The sequence below is a fragment of the Populus alba genome, chromosome 17 (assembly GCF_005239225.2).
Source record: "Populus alba chromosome 17, ASM523922v2, whole genome shotgun sequence".
Classification (NCBI taxonomy): domain Eukaryota; kingdom Viridiplantae; phylum Streptophyta; class Magnoliopsida; order Malpighiales; family Salicaceae; genus Populus; species Populus alba.
In genome coordinates this window covers 14294196-14299928 of record NC_133300.1, presented here as the reverse complement: position 1 = coordinate 14299928, position 5733 = coordinate 14294196, and the positions used below count along the sequence as shown (strand labels likewise).

The 5733-nt window shown below is 39.8% G+C and overlaps 1 pseudogene; it reads right to left on the bottom strand.

The window, feature by feature from the left end:
- Nucleotides 1-986: 986 nt before the first annotated feature.
- LOC118029385 (putative receptor-like protein kinase At5g39000) lies at nt 987-5733 on the bottom strand (annotated as a pseudogene).

The following is a 5733-nucleotide window of genomic DNA, read 5'->3' as shown; positions in this document are numbered from 1 at the left end:
ACTTTTTAATTGGGATGAATATAACATTGAAATTAATTGTTTTGATAATTCTAGTTTTTTTGTGGACTAGAATCAAATACTAAAAATTTGACGAGGATGATGAAAATGACGGTAAAGAAAAAGATTTAAATGCAATTTTTTTTTAATTAGTGATTTTTATGAGAAGATATCAAAATCAGATGTGGCTATGAAGCATACCGTGAAGGATGTGTGTTCAAGAAATTTTTTTTTGAAATAATGAGCTGAAAGCGGATGCTATTGCAACTCAGCTCATGCAAGACTTCCAAGTCGTTGGCAGTATCCAATTCGAATATTATAGACTTCGTCAAAGGTAGTTTACGAAGAAAGTACCCATAAACATGATTATAATAAAAAGTCGTTGGCAGTATCCATTCGAATATTATAGACTTCGTCTAAGGTAGTTTACAAAGAAAGTACCCTCAAGAACGTGATTATAATAAAAAGTCTATATTTCCTGAAAAAAAGAAAAGAAAAACACTACAAGCTGAGAAAGGCAGACAATATCGATTGTCAAAATCTGAAGGATACTCAAACGAGTTTCGGAAATATTGAGGAGGGTGCAGGAAAACTGAAAATGTACGAGAGAACACAACCCATCACGGGTTGCTGTAATGTGATAGAATTATGGAATGAGCAATAACTATTACTTGATTTTTTCTATTTTCTGGTTGTGTAATTATCAATCTGTAAGTGTTTGTTTTGGAATGCTAGGAATAGCAATCTAATGCATGAGAATAGCGCAGAGCAGCTCAAAATCTAATTAAATTTATGTTTAGTGGAGGCTATGAATGATAAGTTTATCTGGGGGCACTGTATGTGTCTGGAACACTGATATTTCACAGAAAATTCGACTGAGGAAAATCAATATCTATGAGCAATGCGAACCCTTAATAGTCTGAATTAAATGTGTTTCTACACCATCTGTTTCTTGGGATTTATGCAAAAACACAAGCTACAACAATATAATGGATATATGCAGAACACAAGCTCAGGATTCTACAGTGACACAGTTCCACTTATAACAAATTGAAGCTACTGTTTATATATATATAGACATGATCTAATGCTAGCAAGCTGCGAATCATATATTTTTAAGCAGTCACATTGAGAAATGATTTCAATCTCATCTTGCCTTTGGGTCAATTATTTCAGAAAACACACCCCTTGCTCTTTGATCTGGATCACTTTGGGTGACACTTTCGCGAGTGCTAACAGTGCTCCTTGAATGTGACTCCGCTCCACTAAAACATGTCATCGTCATCAGTGGTCATGGCATCTTGATGTGGTGAAATGAGCTTTTATTTTCCATATTGATCCCGTCTACACTGTTGGCATTGTTCTCAGCAGTTTGTTGAAGCTGCAATGCAAATTCAAGGCCCCAAACGACATCACCCATTTTTAGGGCGTTCAATTCCTTGCCCATGTAAGCAACTGTTAGCAATCTCTGCAAACTTATTTAAAGAGACAGGGGCAACCTCGCCTTTAAATGTGGATCCACGATCTGATCAAGGGTTTCCTCTTTGGTAACACTTTCTTGCCCAGTCAGCTAAGCTTGCTTGATCTTTCGGTTGAACTTGGAATCACTGGTGGCCTTGCACATAGCAACTCAAACAAAACCACACCGAATGAATAAACATCAGATTTCTCTGTCAGGTGTTGCCTACGGTAGTACTCTGGATCCACATATCCAATGCTACCTCTAACTACAGTGCTAACATGGGTTTGGGATGTACTAGTGGGACCCAATCTGGACAGCCCAAAATCTGAAACCCTTAGCCACCCAATTCTCATCTAACAATATGTTTGTTGACTTCACATCACGGTGAATGATTGTGTGCTTTGCTCCAGAATGAAGATAATGCAACCCTTTTGCAGCACCGATGCATATTTCTAGCCTTTGCTTCCATGGAAGAGGAGAGTTCTTTGTTTTGTATAGATGTTCTCTAAGAGTGCCTCTTGACATGTAATCGTATACAAGGATCATCTCGCCTGATTCATCACAGTATCCAATCAGTGACACTAGATGGAGGTGGCGCAGGTTGGATAACATCTCAATCTCTGTCTGGAACTCACGTGTCCCTTGCTTTGATGATGAATCTAGTCGTTTGATGGCTACTGCGATGAAACCGAATTCAATGTATCCTTATACACAGTACCAAATCCCCTGAACCAATAATATTTTGATCATCAAAGTTTCCTGTTGCTTCGTTGATTTCGAAAAATGTAAACCGTCGGGCAAAGATCAGTAGGCAGTGATGAAGAGATTGTAGTCGTGGACCTAGATGTTTGTGATATTAGAGTCCAGGAGGATTTTTCCTACTCTTGCTAGGGTCCTTGACTCGCTTCTGCTTGAAAGCAAAGAAATAAAGAATAAGAGAGCAAGCAAACACTGCACCTATGGAACCTCCAACGATGGCTATAACCGTAAGTATTGATGATCTTTTGCCCGTTCTTCTGTCTTGTAGACTTGGATGTTGTTCGCTGGTGGAGGAGCCACTGTTGGCTCAGGGTTGGATCCTGCAAGATTTCCGTCTGTTTCTGTTCAGCTTGAATATTTCCAAGCCATTCAAGATTGCATCAGCATAAGTAGGGTTCAGATCCATGTTAGGGTGTAGTTCGAGCCACAAGTCCTGCTTGCTCTGGCTCCCTTGAGGGACCAGCACGCTGTAGTCTTTGTAAACTGGAATGCCGTTGCCACCGCTCATGCTGGATCACATCTGCATCATACTGTGCTGTTTGATTATTGATGAATATTAAAAAATACCTGTCGATTTACACTTTTGAACTCCTTTCGAGTCTCACAAAAGTGGAGTCTAAGGAGATAATTGAAACCAGCATCAACTGGGAAGATCCATGTGAGATTGTAATTCTTGTTAAGAAGTGGTTCAGGACCCATTGAACGCATAGTACTATATACCAGAACAGGTGCGGAGTAAGCTGGCGTTTTGGTTGTGTACTCTATTCTTGACGCCTGGGACATATGGAGTGTTTCCAGTTTTTCCAAAGAGATACCTGAATCTTCATGCCATGTCCTGTACATTCCAGTGTCTCCAGTGCTGCTGATATATTCCCCCCAACATTCAGTCGATAAACTGTCTCAAGCGCAGTTGTGTTATACAGAGAGAAGGGGCGGTTGCCCACATTGGTCAGTGAATTATCATTTCCTCGAGCATAGAAGCTGTCTGGCATGGAAACGATTTCGATACATTAATGAAGGCAAAAGATGCTGGAGACGGAATGAAGGTTAATTCAAGCTTCTGGTCGTCCCACACGGTGATGATGAACTCTTTGGTGAAGTAGTCAACTGGAGGTCTTATAGCAGAAACTGTAAGAGAGGCACTAAAGTTGTTTAGTAGCTGGTAGGTATTGGCACTAAGCTTAAAATAGGATTTGGATATGTCAAGATTTGGGTAAGAAGCTGGATAAAAGTACAGACGCACAAATTTTGGGCCAGGCAAGACTGGAAATGTGTAAGTGAAGTTAGAGTGAAAAATACGGGCTGTCATGTATGGGACGCGGCCGACAGAGGGGTTTTGAGTGGAGGCTTCAAAAACACAGATGAGGCTTCTTGGGGGTTAGAGGCAGCAAACTTAGACTGGGAATCACCATCCCAACTGCGACCATCTGGAGATGACAATTTAGAGGATGCACCACAGTTAAGAGTATTAGATCAGTGGGCTGTAATCATTAGTAGCAGTAACATAGAGGAAGAGATGGAGGAGAGGGAGAAGGTAGAGAGCGATGAAGATGGACATTATGCTATTTCTTTTGTGGAATAAAGTTGGGAGTAAGAAAACCTATGCATTAAATGCAAAGATTTTGATTTAAGGGAAGATGATCGGTGGCGTTTTGTCTCCAGACAGTAGTATACTTGCTCAAGTTGAGAATAATCCAATAATATATTTGAAGCCCGGGGGAGTAGAAAATTCGACGATATGGCTAATGGGACATATTGGTCGCTGTACTTAGTCAGCTTTGGATGGCTGCTTTCCATTGTGTGGTTCTGAATTCTGCAATAAAGACGCCTGAATAGTCTATGAAACTTTATTTTTCTTTTCTTTTTTCCTTAACTTTTTCATTGTTGGATTAAGATCACACACACCACTTAATTTTAATTTCTTATTTGATTAATATTCTTAACGAGGTTGAATGTATTTCAGGTTGGTGTTCACCGTAACAAATGCAGTAATCACAGCTCCGAGATTAGGATTCAAAAGGTGCAAAGCTTCTTTTTCCTTATGGTCACCGCCTTGATACAATGATTGTCGCAAGTGCAAGGTCTATATAATCCTCACCGATGCCTTCTGTCCAATATACACACATCTTCATTATAGGCTGGCCTTGCTTCAGTCTTCAATAAGAAACATCGTTCTTGTTCCTCATGAGAAGCCCTTTCACTCGCCTCAGATCCATGAAGTCTCATTCACTCCTTTCTATTATTCTTCTTCAATGCTGTCTTACTGATAAAATGCTCTTGTTTTTGGTGTTATATATATATAAATTTTACACAGGAACTAATAGGAGGCTCAAAGGATCGACCTATTTCTTTTTTGGTTCATGAGTGTGCCTTTTTGGGCTGAGTTTTAAAACCAAAAATCTTCTCATCTGGTATAGCAATCGCTTAATTACTACAAAAACTTGGTGGTAATGAGAAATCTTTCTTCCCATTAATCGAAGAAATAATGGATTTACCTCTCGACATACTTGGTGCCGAATAAAATCAATAGCACTAGTGAAGAAGAGGCAAGCTGTCTTCTCTTCCCTGGAGATGGCAATTTGTTCTCTCTCATCCTGTTAAGGCTTGATTTCCATAATTGAGGGGAAATGAATGGAGTTCTCGGTGGATGAAAAATAATTGGAATAATAAATGAAATGAAATTGAGTTTCATTGTTGAAAAAATCATGCTGAAATCACTTCAATCCTAAGGAAAATCCAAGTCTTCTACATTGAATAGGTCTAGCAGATGTTCTTATCTTGTACAAACAGGACACCTTAAGCAAACCTGTGAACATTCCAAGATCTTTTTTTCAACTTCACAGCTTGCAATAGATTAATGAGGAAGCTTCGCCATTAATTAGTGCACGAGAAAGACAATCACTAGACATCGTATCCACAAAGCAAATTGCTTGCTATTTTCTTCAATTATTAATCATCATAAAGTACATACAATTTTATTGTTATAACTCATCGGAAGCATGAGTAGAAAGAAAGAAGAAAGATTCAGACAGTCACCCTAAACGTAGAGCAAACTGATCCCACCCATCTTGGTGGAGCTCACATAGACGGACTGGTTCACCTTGCGCTCTATGGGTGGCTATTCAAATCGAAACCCACACAGGACAGATAAAGAAGTGACCCCTTTGTCTCCTCTTCCTCGATCAACTACCACGTTTGCACCGATTGTAGTAAGTGCAAGGCCGAGTGTTAGGATTGATCGGTTTTGCACAGTTGCCATATATTTGTGCATTGCAAATCGGTTGTGGTTCTAAACTCCTATAGCCAATATAGCTACCCTGAGAGGCCAGTAGTCTCTGATGCACTTCAGATTCCATAGAGAACTCCTCTTCATTACCTTCACCGATTGTGGCATTGAAAATGGGACTCGAGTTGCTTTCAAGAAAGGCAGCTGTAGAAGCAGATGTGATCACAGAAACCAGCAGGATAGTTAAAGAGAGCCACCGGAGGAATTCAATACTTACGCTAGGCCTCAT